The 20,840-nt window shown below is 44.5% G+C and overlaps 1 protein-coding gene across 5 annotated transcripts in view; it reads right to left on the bottom strand.

Annotated features, from left to right (window-relative positions):
• REV1 (REV1 DNA directed polymerase) overlaps positions 1-20,586 on the bottom strand; it is an 88,362-nt gene extending 67,776 nt beyond the window's left edge. For 4 of the 5 annotated variants that reach the window (XR_010662380.1, XM_065929724.1, XM_065929726.1 and 1 more), the window contains exon 1: positions 20,401-20,586. The gene's annotated coding sequence lies outside the window, so the exon portion shown is untranslated. Of the gene's footprint in view, positions 1-18,923; positions 18,943-20,400 lie in introns of those variants that run through there. The other variant, XM_065929725.1, reaches the window with a different exon arrangement.
• Positions 20,587-20,840: the final 254 nt, after the last annotated feature.

Raw genomic sequence — 20,840 nt, 5'->3', positions numbered from 1 at the left:
CTCGGCAGCTGACAGAGGAGACCTGCTGCATCACATCACCTCCCCAAACCGGGTGGCCTTCCCCTCTGGCTGAGAATACACAGTGAGCACTAAGGGAGTGCCAGCCGGGGCTCAGGGTCGTCCTGGGACAAAGCTCTTCACATCTGGGCTGAGGGCCCCAGGGTCAGGGTCAACTGGAGGCAGGCAGCCCAGAGCACCCTGCCCGGGGTCATCCCAGCCTTAAGAGCAGACCCAGGTGACCTCAGCTGCCCCAGGGCGCCTGGCAGAAGGAAATGTGGATGCTCTGAGGAGACAACTTCCTAAACTTCATACATCTCTACACACGAGCTTGCAAATACAGTATCTAGCACATAAAAATAACCAGGCACACAAAGAAATGATCACACGAACCAAGAGAAAAAAACAAAATAAACAGACCTACACAGATTCTAGGAAAGGAAAGTAATGTAGACTTTAAAGTAACCATGCTTACTCTGCTCAAAGAGGGGAAAAACAAACTTCAAACTATTGGTAAAGAACTGGAAAATATCAGAAATAACTAGACAGCAACTCTCAAGTGAAAAGATAAAATGTTAGAAATTAAGAATGTAATGAACAGGTAAAATGTCCAGATATGGAGCATATGGACAGAAGGGAAAGATATACAGAGTATACATAAGAAAGTCTAATTTAAGTAAATTGTGGGGGTAAAGAGGAAAAAGAGAAGTTATGTTTAAAGAAACAATGGCTAAAACATAGTCTAAAACTAATTAAAGATATCAAACTACATATTCAAGAGGCTCAATGAGTCCCAAACTAGAAACAAAACATAAAGAACCTACATCTAAACATATAATAGTAACACTATGAAAAACTAAAGACAGGAAAAAAAAGTCTTAAAAGCTGTCATGGGTGGGAAAAAGAGATCCCGTTCAAACTACGGTAATGAGACAGCTGTCTTTTCCACAGAAACAACAGAAGCAGAAGACAACAGTGCTGAAAGGAAATGATGCTCAGAATTCTATACCCAGAGAAAAATTCAGCCAAGAGAGATAAAATACAGGTTTTTTCAGGCAAATAAAAAGAGGTTAATATCACCAGCAAAGTTGTCTAAAGAAAATTAGAAAGTATGTCCCTTAGGTAGAAAGAAAATCCTCTCAGATGGAAGATAAAAAATACAGGAAAAACATAGACACACACACAGCAAGGAAAACAGTAAAGAGCTGCATGAACCAATGTCAGAAACTGACTTAGTAAAACCACATGACAATCAGATACTGTCTGTAGCGTAATGGTCAGAACATGCGAATCAAAAGATTATGAATCAAAGACTAGGGACTTATTTCTAATCCAGGCTCTGCCTCTGACTTCACTGACCGCTGGTCAACTGCCATCTCTCTGATGGAGTCTCAATGACTATATCATTGGGGTCTCTTACTACCAGGGGTTCGGGTAGTTGACTACTAGAGTTCCCCTCTGTGCCCTACAGAAGACACATTAAATAACTATTTTCAGAAATGAAACATAAAAAATTAAAGAGCAACATCATATGACATCCCTTATATGCAGAATCTAAAAAGAAATGATACAAATGAAACTTTTACAAAACAGGAAGAGACTCACAGACTTAAAGAGAAAGAACTTTTGTTTACCAGGGAAGGGATAGTTATCCAGTTAGCCATGTACACTGCTATATTTAAAACAGGTAATCAACAAAGACCCACTGTAACTCTGCTCAACGTTACCTGGCAGCTGGACCAGAGGGGAGTTAGGGGAGAATGGATCCAAGTGTATGAATGGCTAAGGCCAAGTCGCTTTGCTGTGAACTGATACTGTTTCTGCTAACCAATAAGGACCAGGGAAAGAGTATCTGCCTGTGCTCAGAAGCTCTATCAGGAAAGGAACTTCCACAGTAGAGGACTGATCTGCTTCTCCAAACAGGACTTTCCCCAGAATGGGAACCTCAGCTTGACAGAGAGAGCAGCCCTCAGACGTAACATATCCTCTAGGTTCCAAGCAACCTTCTGAATTACAGTATGTCCTCTCAAGAACACCCTTTAACAAGCCATTCGGTTATTAAGCCAGACTTGTACATAAAAACTGCCTTCTGGTTTTCAGATGAAACTTGTAGACTGGGTTCCCAATCTAGTGTACACAATGGCCTTGAGGAAAGTGTTATACATTGCTGAGACTGTAATGTACAATCTAGAATAACCATCCAACCTTGCCTTATTCAAGCATTAATGTAGAAGCCAATTTCTGGGTTTTTAAAACTTAGTTTAAAAAAATGGATAAAGAATGAATTCATGTATGCAAAAGTACCCTGATCTCTAACACTGAGGGGGTGTGTGCTCAGTCATGTCTGACTCTGTGACCCCATAGACTGCAGCCCCCCAGGCTCCTCTGTCCATGGGCTTCTCCAGGCAAGAATACTAGAGTGGGTTGCCATTTCTTCCTCTAGGGGACCTTCTGGACCCAAGGATCCGGACCCGGGTCTCCTGCATTCAGGCAGAGGATTCGTTACCACTGAGCCCTAGCTATTATTATACAAATCTACTCTACCCAGGCCACAGTGTGAAAATCAAATGAGACCACATATGTGGAAACCGCTTGAATAGAGCAAGATACAAACGTCTTTCCTTTAAATAAGCTATCTGTGGTCTATAATACAACACAGTAGATTTAGCGACACGAGACTTGAGCTCTAACCCCAGCCCTGCATCTCCCAAACTGCATCTCGTCTCCTGCGTTGCAGGAAGATTCTTTACCAGGAAAGACCAAATTCACCTCTTAGGCTTCAAGTAATGAAATCAGAACGACCACACGGGAGGCACCGTGCAGCCCCGCCCTCTATATATGCCAGCGGCTGCCAGATGAGGCAAGTGTGAGGCCAACAGGAGAGCAGCTCCCGGAGCCCAGGAGCCCTGGGTGCCCACGATGCAAAAGATTTCCCGACTCTCTCATGCTCTTACCAGGGATACTCACAACACTATGCAGAGGGTCAGCACGGTCCTACCTACGAAAACGATACTGAAATGACTGACACACCATTTCACACCTGCTGGAGCACACTGTCGTCAGCTCACTCAGGACTGCCAACTCGTGTCTTACGAGGCTAGTCAAGTTACCACTGCAAAGAACTTCGTTCTGTCTTCTTTCCTAGGATCACTGGTGGGTTTTAGTATCTCCCCACAGGATGATGTTCATCCAAGCAAAAGTGGTGTTTATCTATTTGTTAAAGAATCATTAATATTCTAGATAGTTCAGCACACACCAGCAAAATTCCCACTACATATCTAGAAAATGCCCAAATACATATTAATGTTACTCTACTGGTTACATATTTGTAACCCTCAAGTATATTGACTATTAAGTCATGAAACGGACATTGAGTGGCTTTTATTCAGTCTCATTTCTCTAGCCCCTGGTGGCTCAGATGATAAAGAATCCGCCTGCAATGCAGGAGACCTGGGTTTGATCCCTGGGTTTGGAAGACCCCTGGAGGAGCGCATGGCAACCCACTCCAGTATTCCTGCCTGGAGAATCCCATGGACAGAAGAGCCTGGGGGGCTACAGTCCACGGGGTTGCAAAGAGTCGGACACGACTGAGTGACTAAGCACAGCACACACATACATGGATAGGTTTATCTTATCTTCATTTAGTAGTTACTTAAGAAACAGTTGACAAATGGACTAGAATATACAGATATACAAATGAATACACAACGGATGAATGAATATGCAGATTACAGTAGCATAAGAATCCATGACTGACACACATGCAGAGAGCAGCCTGTGGCCTCCCAGACCGTCACCAGGCAAGGTCAAAATAAAGCGAGTTTCCCTGTGGCTTTCACCATGTCACTGTGCAATGCCTCTTCTCCTTCAGGGCCTCTTTCTTTACCTCAGTTAGCTGTCAATTCTCTGCTGACAATCAACAAGCTGCTTGATAAATGGCTTAAAGTACGACCTCCCCAGGGACCTGTGTATTTAAAAGGACTTCCCTGTGACCATTCAGAGGGGGAAAGCACATCTTTCTGATACATGGAGTTGGGATGTTCAGACACCGACATGCAAAAGAATGGACCCTTATCTTACACCATATACAAAAATTAATGGACAGTGGATCAGACTTTAATGGAAGGCCTAAAACTAGAAAGCTCTTGGAAGAAAATAGGAGAAAAGCTACATGGCACTGGATTTGGCAATGATTTCTTGGATATGACATCAAAGCATAGGTAACAAAAGAAAAAATAAACTGGACTAAACCAAAATTTTAAAATCTGCATCAAAAGGATAAATCAAATGAGTAAAAGGCAACTCAGAGAATGAGAGAAAATATTTTAGTCATCTATCTGCAGAGGGACTAATAACCAGAGTATATGAAGAACTGCTACAACTTAATAAAAAATACACGGATTAAAAAAATGGGCAAAAAATTTTCACAGACATCTCTTTATAAAGAAAATATACAAGTGGCCATTAAGCCCATGAAAAGATGTTTAACATCACTAACCATTAGAGAAATGCAAATTGAAACCACAATGAGAACCATCTCATACCCTTTAGGATGGCTACTATCAAAAAAACAGAAAATAAGTGTTAACAAGCATGTTAAAAAACAGGAATCCTTGTGCATCATTGGTGGGAAATGGTGTAAATGGTATAAAATGGTGTAGCCATTATGAAAAATGCTATGGTGGTTCCTCAGAAAATTAGATACGGCACTGCCACATGATCCAACAATTCCACTTCTGGGTACAAAACCAAAAGGATTGAGATACTTGTACACCCATGTTCATAGCAGCATTATTCTCAAAACCCAAAAGAAAGAAAGAAACCCAAGTGTCCACTGATAGATGAATGGATAAACAAAGTGTGATATACATAAAGTGGAACAGTATTCAGCCTTAAAAATGAAGGTGGGCTTCCATGGTGGTCCACTGGTTTAGAGTCGCCTCATGAGGCAGGGGACACCAGTTTGATCCCTGGTCCAGGAAGATCCCACATGCCTCGGGGCCACGACTACTAAGCCACAACTGCCCTAGAACCTGGGATCCCCAAGTACTGAAGCCCGCACCCAGAGCCTGTGTCCAGGAGAGAGGCCACCACAATGAAAAGCCCTCACACAGCAACTGGAAGCCCCTGCTTGCCGCAACTGGAGGAAAGGCCACGTACGACACCGAAAATCCAGCACAGCCAAAAATAAAAATAAATAAATATTTTTTAAAAGAAGGTAATTCCAACAAACGCTGAAAAGAGGTGAACCTCGAGGATACTATGTGAAGTGAAATAAGCAAGTCACAAAAAGGCAAATGCCACACGACCAGAGTGCGCAGATTCACAGACACAGAAAGCACATGGGGAGGAGGGGAGCGGGGAGCTACCGCTCACTGCGCAGTTTGAGTTATCCCCGTGAAAATCACTCTGGGAAGACGGACAGTGGAAATGGCTACACGACAATGGGAAGGTGCTTAATGCTGCTGAATGAACGGCACACTTTAAAAGTGGTTAAGATGGAAAATTTTATGTGTATTTTACTACAATTAAAACTTTTTAAAATAAATTTCTAAAAATAAAGAAAGACCATAACACTGGAAATACTCCACAGGCAGTTGGGTTCTCAGGGACTGGCAAGTTGCAGCGAAGGGTAACAGAATGTCCACTGGGAGGAAGCGTTTCTTCTCTGGGAAATCTGCAGAGCATACCTGGGATTCTTTACCTCAGGAGGGCAGTGGGCAGAACTAATTAGGGCCAAGTAGACTTAAATGGAAGAAAGTGGGCTATTAAGGTATGACCTAAATCAAATCCCTTACAATTATACAGCGAAAGTGCCAAAAAGATTCAAGGGATTCGATCTCATAGAGTGCCTGAAGAACTACGGACAGAGGTTTGTAACACTGCACAGGAGGTGGAGATCAAAACCATCCCGAAGAAAAAGAAATGCAAAAAGGCAAAATGGTTGTCTGAGGAGGCCTTACAAATAGCTGAGACAAGAAGAGAAGTGAAAGGCAAACGAGAAAAGGAAATATATTCCCATTTGAATGCAGAGTTCCAAAGAATAGCAAGGAGAGATAAGAAAGCCTTCCTCAGTGATCAATGCAAAGAGATAGAGGAAAACAACAGAATGGGAAAGACTAGAGATCTCTTCAAGAAAATTAGAGATACCAAGGGAACATTTCATGCAAAGATGGGCTCAATAAAGGACAGAAATGGTATGGACTCAACAGAAGCTGAAGATAATAAGAGGTAGAAAAAATACACAGAACTACACAAAAAAGATCTTAATGACCCAGACAACCACAATGGTGTGATCACTCACCTAGAGCCAGACATCCTGGAGTGCAAAGTGGAGTGGGCCTTAGGAAGCATCACTATGAACAAAGCTAGTGGAGGTGATGGAATTCCAGCTGAGCTACTTCAAATCCTAAAAGATGATGCTGTGTAAATGCTGCACTCAATATGCCAGCAAAGTTGGAAAACTCAGTAGTGGCCACAGGACTGGAAAAGGTCAATTTTCATTCCAGTCCCAAAAAAGGGCAATGTGAAAGGATGTTCAAACTACTGCACCACTGCCCTCATTTCATATGCTAGCAAAGTAATGCTCGAAACTCTCCAAACTAGGCTTTAACACTACATGAACCAAGTACTCCCAGATGTTCAAGCTGGATTTAGAAGAGTCAGAGGAATGAGAGATCAAATTGCCAATATCCGTTGGATTGTAGAAAAAGCAACAAAATTCCAGAAAACCATCTACTTCTGCTTCACTGACCACGCTAAAACCTTTGACTATGTGGATCACCTTAAAGAGATGGGAATATGAGACCACCTTACGTGCTTCCTGAGAAAGCTGTATGCCTATCAAGAAGCAAGTTAGAACTGGACATAGAACAACAGACAGGTTCAAAATTGGGAAAGGAATACGTCAAGGCTGTATATTGTCATCCTGCTTATTTAACTTATGTGGGGAGTACATCATGAGAAATGCCAGGCTGGATGAAGCACAAGCTAGAATCAAGATTGCCAGGAGAAATATCAATAACCTCAGATATGCAGATGACACCACCCTTATGGCAGAAAGCAAAGAAGAACTAAAGAGCCTGTTGATGAAGGTTAAAGAGCAGAGTGAAAAAACTGGCCTAAAACTTGACATTCAAAAATCTAAGATCATGGCATCCAGTCCCATCACTTCATGGCAAATATATGGGCAAACAATGAAACTAGTAACAGATTTTATTTTCTTGGGCTCCAAAATCACTGCAGATAATGATGATTGCAGCCATGAAATTAGAAGATGCTTGCTCCTTGGAAGAAAAGCTATGACCAATCTAGACAATGTATTAAGAGGCAAAGATATCACTTTGATAAGAAAGGTCCATCTAGTCAAAGCTATCGTTTTTCCAGTAGTCATGTATGGATGTGAGAGTTGGACCATAAGGAAGGCTAAGTGATGAAGAATTGATGCTTTTGAACTGTGGTGTTGGAGAAAACCCTTGAGAGTCCCTAAAGGAGATCACTCCTGGGTATTCATTGGAAGGACTAATGTTGAAGCTGAAACTCCAATACTTTGGCCACCTGTTGTGGAGAGCCCACTCATCAGAAAAGCCCCTGATGCTGGGAAAGACTGAAGGCAGGAGGAGAAGGGGACGACAGAGGATGAGATGGTTGGATGGCATCATTGACTCAATGGACATGAGTTTGAGCACCCGGGAGATGGTGAAGGACAGGGAAGCCTGGTGTGCTGCAGTCCATGGGGTCGCAAAGAGTCGGACAGGAGTAAGCAACTGAACACCCCCACCACCGAGTACTGTCCTCACAATACGAGAAGATGGGACAGTCACTTCGAAGTTTAACTAGCTGCTCCAACAGGTTCTCGCTTGTCCTTAAATGGGAAAGGCTTCAACACCAAAGAGTTGTTTTGAGGTTTTATTTTGTTTCTGTTCAACCATAGAGACCCTTATTGTCTAAGGCTATGATCATTCTCACATCACTGAGGTTATGAGAGCACAATGGAGATTCTTGGAATTCAAAACCCAGTGCAGCAGAACCTTATTCTAGACCCATTAGTCAGGTTGCCAATTTGAAGAGACTCTCACCAATGTTATTAGAAACAAAAATCAGATAACTATGTGCAGGGCATTATTATGTCTTTGTAACACTCTTTTGTCTTCACCATATACTGGCTTTTAGGGATTCTAAATTGAGCTGACAGTTTATATTCTAACACAGCATGTATTTCATACCTTTAAAATACCTTTGAAAAATATACAGAAACAACATCAAGATATTTAGAACAGATATTACTCCTAATCTAACAGAACTCTTAAAAAAAATTTTTTTAACCTGGTCTCTTCACCTTCAGTACAGTGAAAGATTTTCCTATTATCAGTTATTTAAATGTGCAATGAAACAATTCCTGTACTACAAGATAGCAGTCTGATCAACACCACACACACACAGACTTCAAAGAATTTAACCCACCAACAGAAGTGGCTACAATATACAGGCATTCTCTAAACAACAAACTGTACGTGTGGGTACATAGGACTTTTCAAGAAGTGGACCTGATCTATCTCTTCTCAAGGCATTCTCTATCACCCTCCAAATTCATGGTCTGTGTTTATACACTGCTTTGTCAGATTGCTTGTGTTCAGTTGTGCTAGGCGTCCATTTTCAAAGACAGTTTTTCCTTCTACGTAAAAGCGCTATATGTTTACTGTAGAAAACTGAGAAACTACAGGGAGCAAAAAACGGAAGGGAAAATTATCACATTTCCGCCTTCTTAAAAAAAAAATGACCTGTTGACTGACACTATTTCCTCTTCAGTATTCCTTAAATTTTTAACATTGAATTTTAAATGTTAAATGTTAAACAATATTATGTTAAATGTTATGCTAAATTGTTATTTAAATTTAAATGTTAAAAATTTAAACACATTACTGTATCTTACAACTGCACTTCCAGTGTCTTACTCTTCCCAAGGAGGTCTGTACATCTCCTATTTATCTTGACAAAACATCTATGGAATAGGGAGGCCAAGTACCGATTTTTTCACACACAGGAGCCTTCTAGGTAAAAGGGCTAAAATGTTTGATAAGGCTGCATGGCCGGTTTGTGGTGCAAAACCACAGTCATCTTGTACAAATGTATGTCTCCAAATCTCCAATGGAGAAATGAACAATGCTATTAGTGTAACAAACTTCTGAAAGCAACACTCCCACTGAACTGAGCCCGCCTAACATGGTTCCACAACACAAGACGCTTCGACTCGCCCCGGCGGTCAGCAATGGTAGCTGCCGGACACGTGGCAGAGGACTGCCGAGGAACAGGCCCCCTGAACAGCCTGCACCCAGACCCCACTGTGCGCCCACAGTCACGAGCGGCAGAGGCCCAGGAACACTGCCCCCTTCAGCTGCTTCTCTGGCCTTAAGCCCTCAGAAGTTCCTGCATCTGTGGACAGAGCGGGGCCTGACAAACTCTAGTCTCTGACAGTTTGTAAAGATTATGATTCTATACATCTATCCATTTATTAAAAAGGCTTTTACAATGAAAGCACGTGTATTGTGCTACTCTGTTTATGTGTCCAGGAAACAAAGGCTGTGCACAGGTGTGGCTCTAACAGTGAGTAATGAACCCTGCTCAGTGAGAGGTCTGGCCTTTGCCCCGGCTTGCCCTGCTGATGAAAGTCTCCTTTTACCTGAGGTGTTTGTTAACAGTCACTTCAGGTAGTCTAACAGTAATATTTATGGTGGAGGCTTCGGGCCATGCGCCACTAACCTTCTGGGGGCTGGAGACAGAAGGTCAACCTCATCTATCTGACCAAACTCCAATAAAAACCCCGGCCGCTAGGTGAGCTGCCCTGCTTGGCAACACTTCTTGGGTATTGTCAACTGTCATTAACAGAAGTCACCCCCACCTCAGACTCCAGTGGCGCAGCCAAAGCTCCACATGGAGCTCCCCCGTGTGGCCCATGCCCTTGGCTGGCTTTAACCTCATCTGTTCACTGCAGTAAGTCACCACCACGATGACCACAGCAGCTCCCAAGAACTCGGAGTCCTTCCAGTGAGCTCCTGCACCTGAGGGTGGTCCTGGGGACCCCCAAACTCTGGAGCGCCAGAATGACAACAGTCTCCCAGTATTCCTTCTTTCTTTCTTTTAGTAAAAGAACACCTCTCCTAACCCATCTTACTGGTGAGCAGGGCTGCAAAGGAAGGCTCCATTTCCTCAGCTCCTTTAAACCAGGAGTGGCCATGTGACTAAGCTCTGGCCAGCGAGATGAGAGCAGAGTAATGTATACAAAACTCTGTGCCATTTTTCTGAAAAGAAGTTGTTTACTCTTTTTTGGAATGCAGCTTTGAGGTGACCAAGCTTCAACCAACAGAACAAGGACAGGGGATGGCTAAGAAAACAGAAGGAACCTGGGCCCTCAATGACCTAAAAGAAGCAGTCGTCCATCAGCTGTGACCTGCCGCCATTGCAGGGGAGAGAACGTTAATACTCTGTCATCGCCCACATCACTGCGCTCTAAGTCTCGGCCACAGCCTTATACCCTGGTACCATGTTACCCTGCACCCTAATGAAGGTACCTACACTTCATTGTTTGGGTATTATGACTGAGAATCAATTATTAACAAACTACACAGAAATAGAGACAAGCAATAAGAGAGAATTAAAATTTATGAATATACAGGTTTTGCCCCCCTTTTTTCGAAAGTTTACTTTGCACCACTTTACTCTTATGAAAGACCTACATCAGTACACGTTTTTGCTAACCAAAAGAAACCCTAAGAGGATTTTCACTTTTACAAAAAAACGGGAAAGCAAAAGCAGCATTTGGCTTGTGTTGCAGCAGCCTGTTACCAAGGGAGCGTGCGCCCAAGCACTGCCCGGCTCCTTCTCCAGGAACCACGCTCCGTATCACAGCATCAAGCCCCCACTGTGATGGACTGAGTCACTGGGTCTGTGGGCATCTGTACTCCATCTCAGTTTACATTTTGCACCCATTGGCAAGACAGTCCTATGGTAATTGTTTCTTTGCTTTTGGCCATTTCAGCTTAAGAAAGATTTCACAGGAACACTCAGTCAGCAGGGGAAATCTATATTCAAACTGAAAATGGGTAACATACTTGTAATGTCCTGTTTGAGGCTGATCTTGCTAAAAGCAAATTTTCTATCTCAAACCATTCGATATAACAAATTTCTCTCTTATCCTCTTGGTTATCCACAACAATGAAAATACATTCCCCTCTCCCCACAAATGACTGATCTAACAAAATCAGTCATTTGAAAACAAAGTGTTCTAAAAGAATCACTAATAATTTTCTTCCCTGTCATTACAGATTTCCATAGAAAAGGAAACGAACACACAGTTGTAATAAAGTACAAAGAACTGCCTCCTCTGGTTTTCAAGGGTGTAGCAACATTAACTGGTTTCCTAATGCCCTCCCTCATTAAAGTATCTCCACTAGGAGGTCCCACCTGCTTCTCAAAGTCAGCATGTCCAAAAGTAGGGATCAAGCTACAAAGGAAAAGGAAAGAATGTTTTGGAGATGATATGATTTTAGAAAAGAGAGTCAGGAAGGAGTGATTTCACTAAGGAGAAGCTCCAGTCTCACAGGAAAGCCAAACGGACACCTGGAGGAAGTTCAAGGTTGCAGGAAATCAAGGACTCCCAAGGCCACTGCAGAAGGCAGGGACAGAATTCAGCCAGAGAACAAAGGAGTCCTGTCAGAGAAGAGGGTGGCCTGCACTCACACCGGAGCTTCATCAGCAGCTCCTGGAGGGCGTGTCAAAACACACGCTGGACCCCAACTGCAAGCTCCTCACCCTGTAGGTAGGTCAGGAGTGTGGTTGGGTACCTGAATTTCTGAAAAGCTCCCAGGGAACGTGTGCTGGTGTGAGGCACGGGCTTTGAAAGCCACCAGCTTTCCTACAGTGCACCTAGGGTGGTCAGAGGACAGAGACGAGTGCAAGCGCAGCTCAGAGGTGATGAGACGGAGTCCACGGAGGAGAAAGGATGTCGGTACCATTTGCACCAGTGAAAGAACTTCACCACAGAGTAAATGCAGCTCAGCAAGAGGAGGTCTGGATTAGATTATGGGTAACAAGATCTTTCCTGTCCTTCGCCTTCTCCCTCTCCCCGCAAATTCCAGGTCTGATCCAATAGTTTACTCCATAATCACTGAATATTTACTGTAATTTGCAGTTTTCAAGATGAATAAAGTATAAACCACAATTCAAAATTATCTTTTAGAGAAGAAGGATTTGCACAGACCTGCAATACTGGCGACAACAGTAGCAGCACCGACAAAAAGCAACAGACACCCAGGAAGACAGCAGTAGGTAGCGCTCTCGTTGGGGACTAGATCCAACTCACTGAAGAGGCAGATCTGAGCTGAGGGCAATGAATAAGATTTTAACAGGTAGAGGGGAATTAAAGAGTGATTTCAAGAAGAAGAAAAAAAAAAATGTGTTCAAGGCCAACAGTCTGGGCCTGACACATGGACAGAGCCAGTGATAGATGAACTAACAAGGCAGGTAAGGGAATATTAACAGTAGGCCCTCAAAGTCATAAGTCTGAACCTTCCTTTGTGAAAGTGAGGGAAAGAAAAAGTTAGTCGCTCAGTCATGTCCAACTCTTTGTGACCTCATGGATTGTAGCCCATCAGGCTCCTCTGTCCATGGGATTCTCTAGGCAAGAATGCTGGAGTGGGTTGCCATGCCCCTCTCCAGGGGATCTTCCTGACCCAGGGATCGAACCCTGGTCTCCTGCACTGACAGGCAGGTTCTTTACCATCTGAACCACTGAACCTGTGAGTATCAATGATGGGGGAGGTAACGGTTGCACACAGGGGCGAGGTTCCAGCTACCGAGCCTCCTCTACACGAAGAGCTCATGTTTGCCGCCCACACAAAGCATTAGAGCTCCGAACTCATAAAGCAGACATGGCGACACACACTAGAAACAAATCCTCCTGAGAAACCGCAATTCAAAAATAAGGTCAAACCCACTCTAGTCTAGAACTGCTATCAGTTCCATCTGTCACAAACCTCTTCTCTCACAAATCCTTATGTTAATGCAACTGCAAGTGAAAATAGAGTGCTTAAGAATCAGCCACTGCATTACTTTCTGGCCTCTTTTCTCTTGCTTTGTGACAAGAATTCCCTATGTTAAAAGCAACCAAAAACAACTCCACTACTTTCTAGGATGACAGGACATTTTACCAAGCTACTATATTCATCATAAGACACTAGAAGTCTTCCTCAAGACAATTTATTTAGGTTCTATGCCTGCATTAACAGATTCTATTTCTGAGAAACCCTCAGTGAGCTCCAAGAGGATATAATAACCTTTAAGGGACAATCAGAAATAAGATGTTCCATTGGGCATAAATAATATGCCAAAAAATTAACCTTCAACACTGTAAATCTAGCAACTTCAACTCAAGATCTAAAATTCAAAGTGCCAACTAAGTGGCTACAAGATTTTACAACTCTACCACCACCACCTCCACCTCAGTAACAAGAATCCCATGTCATAGATTTAGGTCTCTTTTCAGTTAACAATAGTAATAACCTAAGTTTAAAATTACAAATTCAAAAAGAAACCAAGAGTAAACTTTTTAACAGTTAAAATTACCATGCTTTTAAAATACCAAAAGGCATGTAGTTTATAACCCTACCTACAACACAATTTATATAAATAAAGTATTTAACTCAAATGAACCCAGGTTTCAAATGCCATTATTTCCATAAGAGAAAATGCTATTTTCAACAGAAGGCAATCTTTCTACACACATAAATACATTCAAAGGCAACCCGCTCCCATTTCTAGTACACTGGAGATCTCCAAGTCACCGCTGCAGAGCTGTGTCCAAGACTGAGCTGTGACAAGAGGGCATCTGTCCACACTTCCTGAGCTACTGTCTGTAAGAAAGAATCTGGCTGGCCTTTGTCCCAGGTTCCTGGGAGACTCTAAACCCCTGGAATTTCACAACTGACAGCAGTCTCTGTTACCCACGGCGGACCCCAGGACCACGTCTTTTATACAAACAGGTGACTCCCAGGTGGCCCCTTATTTCAAGACGGGGAGGCCACGCTGGCAAGGCCAACCAAGTGATTAGAGGCTTGGCTCTGAGCCACAGGCCATCAGCCTGACCTCCTGGAAGAGGGGTCTGCAGATGAAATTCGGCCTTGTGGTCCATGATTCAATCAATCGTGCCAATGTAATAAAAACCCAGTAAGACCTCTGGACTCTGAGACGCAGGTAAGCGTCCCTGGTAATCATAAACTGAGGGGGCAGGAGGGTGAGTCCTGAACACGGAAGCACCGGGTCTCCACGTCTCTCTTCATTTGGAAGATGCTGGTTTGTATCCTTTGTAACAATGTTAATTCTAAGTACAGCACCTTCCTGAGTGCTGTGAGTCATTCTAACAAACAATCAAATCTGAGGGGGCAGTGGGAACTCCCAAATATGGGGTCAGGTGGCCACAAGTGCCGGGGGCCTGCAAGCCCCAAAGCCTGCAGCTGGCACCTGAAAAAAGGGGAGGCTGATGCCCTTAACCTGTGGCACCGGGATGGCTGCCCCAGCGCTGGGCTGTTAAGAGCCAAAACCACACGGTGCACATAAAGCAGGACACAGAGCCCTGCCCCTCGTCTCAGGACTTAACAGAGGCTAAATGAGAAAAAGTCGAGTGAAAGCACTTTTTAAGGCCTGTGTTTAGTTGCTCAGTCGTGTCTGACTCTTTGTGACTCCATGGACTGTAGCCCACCAGGCTCCTCTGTCCATGGGGATTCTCCAGGCAAGAATACTGGAGTGGGTTGCCATGCCCTTCTCCAGTGGATCTTACCAATCCAGGGGTCAAACCCAGGTCTCCCCATCTTGAGCTACCAGGGATGCCCTTTTAAGGCCTAAAGCATTACAAAAAGGGACTTTTTTGGTTATGTGCTCAAAAAAATTAGAGAAGAAATTATTAAAATATTTTTAAAATTCATGATTGTTCAGCTTAAATTTCTAACAGGCTTAAAATATCAATAAATAGCCAATAAGTTACATAGAAATAAAGTTTACTATAAGATAAAACTGAGAAATTCAATGAAAAGCATTTTAAATCTCAAGTATAGAAATGATGAAGTTTAAAAATGTGAAATTCAGCTATTACACTCTGATTAAACCTCCCAAAAGCTCATTTTAGCCTTGATTCTGATCAGGCATGATTGAGAACAATAAGCAACATTTTGCCTACTCATATACTGGGCTCAAGCAAAAACTATTTACATCATAATCAACTTTATGCCCATCCCCAACTAATCTTTTAATTTAAGGATAAGACCATATTGGTCTTTAAAAAGTTTCTCAAACCATCCCAGAACATTCAGCTCTACCCTCTTGAACCTAAGATACTAAGCATACACTGGTCTTTGGGTAATGAAGGGGGAAATTTAGAGTATCAGAGAAAAATGGCTTTAGAGTTTAAAGACACAAAAAATATCCCAACAAAACTAGATTCTAGTTCTATTTCTCCTCTCTATCATCGAATAATTCTCTGGGTCTCATTTTTTCTCCAGGAAAATACAGGGCCATGGCCTACAGAACCTTCAGGGTTCATTCTAGCACTGGCGTTCTGAATCTACTTAAGTGTTGAGAAGTCAGCAACTTAGAATTTAGATATTCTTCAAATTTTAAAAATGCCACAAAGTGATGTCAAAAATCATTAAAGCTTACCATGGCGTAAAAATGTTCTACACCAATGTATCCCTCTTTACTAAAAACAAAAATAACAAAGGTCTGCACCACAATCAACAGAAACACATGTATTTACTTGCCATCTGAAATCTATTTTATTTTAGCCTTAAGCAACTTTAAAGACAGTCACGTTTTCCTAAATCTGATACAATCTATGACATGCAAAGCCTTTTCAAACTTGTCACGTTTTCCTAAATCTGATACAATCTATGACATGCAAAGCCTTTTCAAACTTACAGAGCTGACCTACCAGGACACACATGATGCTTTGCCTTATTGTTAATGACTTAATAATTCTGCATATCATCAACCTATTAAAATGTTTCACACTTATAAAACACAGACATTTAAGTATGGTGCAGATGGTCCCTAACTCAGAATGCTTTCATTTACAATTTTTCGACTTTCTGGTGATACCAAAGTGACACACACTCAACAGAAACCAAACCTGCCCTTCTGACCTCTCCCGTGTGATACTCTGGTGGTGCTGGGTTGGGATCCACATTTCCCAATTAGTCACCCAGTCCTGAGGATGGACCACTGATACACTCACAACCATTCTGTTTTTCACTTTCAGTATAGTATCGAGGCTTCACAAGTGGCTCAGTGGTAAAGAATCCACCTGCTAATGCAGGAGATGCAAGAGACACAGGTTCAATCCCTGGGTCAGGAAGATCCTCTGGAGAGAATGACTACCTGCTCCAGTATTCTTGCCTACAGAATTCCAGGGACAGAGAAGCCTGGCGGTTATAAAGTCCATACAGTACATGGGGTTGCAAAGAGACAGACACGACTGTGCACGCTATAAGCTCTACCTAAGAACTACCCACATTTTTCGGGTGTGGAACCCATCATGAAAGAAGGCAGAAACTGAACATACTAAACATGGTGAAAATCTCCCCTTTCCCAACTACAAGACTTGTACTTCAACTGGATCTCAAGGATTTTCCTGTCTTCAGCCTCCAGCAAGTCCTTTCATCACCACAATCACATCTCCAGCTGAACTTCAAAGGAAAAGATATAAAAGCCACTCCAGTGGACGACTGTTGAGATAATCACTCTTAGCATCTTCCACAGATCTAAGAATAAAGCTGACTTACACCTAAAGACCAAATACTCGTCACCATTCTCAGCAGTTTATTTTTTAAATTCATTCTAGACATCCACAAAATGTATTTATTTTAAATGGGAGTTCCATAAATATAACTTTGGTAGCCAGAAAAATTCAGCAAAATAAAGATAAAACTCGATGAACTGCATTTTTATCTCATGCAAAAACACAAAAGTCCTAAGTGAATACTCAAAGCTAATTTCAAGTACTGGCTTTCAAAACTGTGAAACAGCCCCTTCTAAGCACTTTATATATATTAACTTGATTATATTCTTACCATAATCCTATAAAGTAGGTATTACTATCCCATCTTACGGGGAAGGCAAACTAAGGCATCAAAAGATATTCCCTTGCCCAAAGCCACGCAATCAGTAAATGGTAGAAGCCAGGCTGTCTTGACTCCAGAACTAATGTTTACATCAACTATATACCACTCATTCATTAACAAGTTTAACTGAGCGCCTACTGTGTGCCAAGCACCCTTCTAAGCACCAGGGACAGAGCCATGAACAAGTCAGACAAGGCCTCTGCCCTCCAGGGGAGAAGAGGTCTTGGAAGAAACAAGTCTTATGGGGGAAATGGATACATGAAGAACGTTATCTTACCTCATAATAAATGCCAGGAAGAGAGAAAAAAACAAAATGAATCGAAAGTGACAGAGAGAGGGGCTCGCTTCATTTTAGGGGTGAGAGAAGGGATCATTTTGATGTGATGACATCTAAGCAGCAAACGGAAGGCAAGATCACCACCAGGAGGAAGAGGCAGGCCAACTTAAAGAACAGAAGGTATAACATCCCTAAAACAGGAATAGCGTGATTTGTTCAAGAAACGGCAAAAAGTTCTGATTCAATTCTAAGGGTAACAGGAAGCTTTTGGAAGATTTTGATCAAGAAGAATGATGGTGTGATTTATGTTTTTAAAAAGACTACTCTTGTTACTTTGGGATTGGTCAGTAAGACCCAGAAAAACAGGGTCACGGGGGAAGGCACCGTCACAACCATCTGAGATACCTGAACTAAGATGAGGATCCATGTATTCTTTATCAGTAGACACTAAAAGTGATTCTTTTTATTTTTTAATTTTTTGGCCATGCGGCATGTGGGATCTTAGATCCCTGACCAGGGATCAAACCCACGGCCCCTGCAGTGGAAGCTTGGAATCTTAACCACTGGACCACCAGGGAAATCCCCAGTAGACATTAAAAAAAGAGCATGCAACCTACTCATCCCTGAAAAAGACTTTCTTAAAATAGTCCTCCTTCCTCATCCCCTGTTCCTGACTTTTTTGGGGGAAAAAAAAATCAGTTTTCTAAAATATCCATGTTAATGCTTTAGTGGGTACTGTTATAGGAGGAAAATAAGGTTAAAAGGTATTTCCTTCACTTACAAACATACTCTTATGATTTATCATATGCCACACACACCATACATTCCTGAGAAGCAGAAACAGCTTTACTGCTCTTTAGTTCAGGGCTTGTTCATTTACTTGGAGACAAGAAGTGGCAGCTCTTCTGATCAGCCTTCTTCTCACACTTCGTCTCAGCACATCCCTGAGCATACTGTTAACAGGTTGTGGACCGCAATAAAGTACTCCAAAGGGAACAACCCGTACTTAGGGAGCCACTGTGTACCATGGACTCACTAGATGCCCTACATTTAAGAACTCATTTAATCCTCAAATACCCCAGGTACAAAGTGAAGTCTTCATTGCACAAATGAGAGGAAAAAAAAAATCCGAGAGATCAATAACTTAAACTGTCCACGTAATAACAAGCAGAGCCAGGATTTAAGCCTACATCTAACTCTGAAGTTCTTATCTTTCTACTACAGCAGCTATCAAAGACAGGACTATAAAATATATATCACATGTAGTCTTTCTGGCTTCTTATTACTGACTACCTTGTTGTTGGTGGGGCTGGGTTTCTTTTATGAAGAATCTGAGTTTTGAAGTTGGGAGTGCAGAAGATGAAGTGATCTTACATATTCAAATACATTATTTTGAAAAAGTATTTTCTGCTTGAGATTTCAAAGAAATTAATCATAAAGATTCCCCACCTTTAAAAAAAAAATCTTAAATATCAATCGTTTACCATGAAGTAGGAGTAATGAATGCTCTCTGAGAAGTCTGGTACAGATTCTGCCCTCAAAAGACCTACAGATAAAGACAGGAAGCAAATAAAAAGAAAATCATCAATAATACCTGAGAAGTGGCAAAGAGCCTAAGGAGTGAATGAAGAGCCTTCTAGATCAGGGAAGGATTGCTGGAAAAAGAGGGACTCTAGGTGAGCTTCCCTGGAGAAGGGAATGGCAACCCACTCCAGTATTCTTGCCTGGAGAATTCCACGGACAGAGGAGTCTGGCGGGCTACAGTCCATGGGGTCGCAAAGAGTCGGACACGACTGAGCCAGTAACACACACAGGTGAGCTTCCCAGAGTCTAAGAAGTACAGGGAGGGGGCAACGCTCTAGCAGCACCCGCTCCGGCTAAGACGAGCCTATGTGCAAAAGCAGAGATGGAAGTTTGGAAAGCAGGTAGACGGTACATAAGGTTACCTACGTTGCACACTGAAGAGGAAAAGGCTAATTCTCGCAGACTATAGTGGACAGGCTTGGCAGACAGACAGAATTAAGAATCAGAATTACATAAACTCCTTACCAGCTAGTTACAAGCTCTTTTATGGTACGCGCTAGTCTAGTTATGCTCATTTAAATGATACCATCTCTACGCTGGACGTGACCTGAAAACAGGCGGAAGGCAGAAATTACAGTAGACTCAACACCTGCAATCTTTTTTTTTTTTTAAACCAGAGGCGGGTGGGGGGGGTCAACTAGGGCGTGATACACTAACATTTCTTTCCCAACTCAGTTTCGGCTGTAAGAGCAGGGAAACGTGTAGGGAAATGCCCCTCTCCCGCCACACAGGTGCTGAATCATTTCACAAGGAGTGCAGTGGGCGAGGGGCGCTTGTCAGGACAGTTGGGGACAGGTGCCCGCCTATTAAGGCAACAGATAAGTAACCAGGAAAAACAAGTGAGTAAAAACTGTCTTCGGGGAGTCAGACGCCGATTCCCAGGTCCCGCGGGGCGGAGGGGAGACGCCACGGCGGGAGGCCGGGTGGAGGGTCCGGCGCGGGGCCCCGGCCGCCAGCCCGCGCCGCTCCGAGCGCGGCCGCCCGCGCGCACGAATGAATGGCGCGGGGCTGAAGAGCCGGCGCGGCGCCGGCGCAGCAGCCGGGAGTTTGCGGCGCGGTCCGAGCGGGGCCGGCGCGGGGCGCGGCGGAGAGGGCCGCCGGCGCGGGTCGTCGGCGCGGCGCCTCCGCAGGCGGCCGAGCGCGGGCGGCGACGGCGGGCCGGCCGCGCCATGGCGGAGGGGGAAGGGGAGGTCACGCGTTACATAACCCGGCAGCTGCCGCGCTTCGGGCGCCGCGGGCCGCCCAGGCCGCGAGACCAACGGCCGCGGGGCCCGGGCCGACGCGCCCGCCCCCGCCCCGCCTCAGGCCGCCGCGCCGGGCGACGCGGGGCCGCTCCCACCCCGCCCCCACCCGCGCCGCCGGCCCGGGGTCGCTCACCTTCAGCCCTGCCCCAGACCACCATGCCCGGGCACGGCCGCCTCCTCCGGCCTCGCGGGCCCCGGCGCCGCCGCACGGTGCCCTCGCCGTGGGCGGGGAGGAGGGCCGGCGAAGGAGTCGCACCGCCGCGCCGCGGTCCACGCTCGCCCCACGCTCGCGGCGGCCGGCCTGCGCGCGCTCGGCGCCTGCTCCGCCCCTCCCCCCCGGCGGGCGCGCGCGCCGCGGCTCCGCCCCGCCCCGCCCCTCCCCCTCCGGCGGCCGGCGCGCTCCCAGGCCCCGCCCCGACCCGCCCCGCCCGCGGCTGCTCGCGCTCCGCCCAGCGCGGCGCTGGCGCCCGCGTGGAGCACTGCCCCGGGCGATGCTGAACCGCGGGCGCCGAGCCCCTGCCGTCCCCGGCCGGCCCGCAGCGACCGCGCCTCCGTGGCACATGACCGTCTCGC

This window comes from Muntiacus reevesi, chromosome 3, assembly GCF_963930625.1.
Source record: "Muntiacus reevesi chromosome 3, mMunRee1.1, whole genome shotgun sequence".
Lineage (NCBI taxonomy): Eukaryota > Metazoa > Chordata > Mammalia > Artiodactyla > Cervidae > Muntiacus > Muntiacus reevesi.
This window is presented reverse-complemented; position numbering and strand designations above follow the sequence as displayed.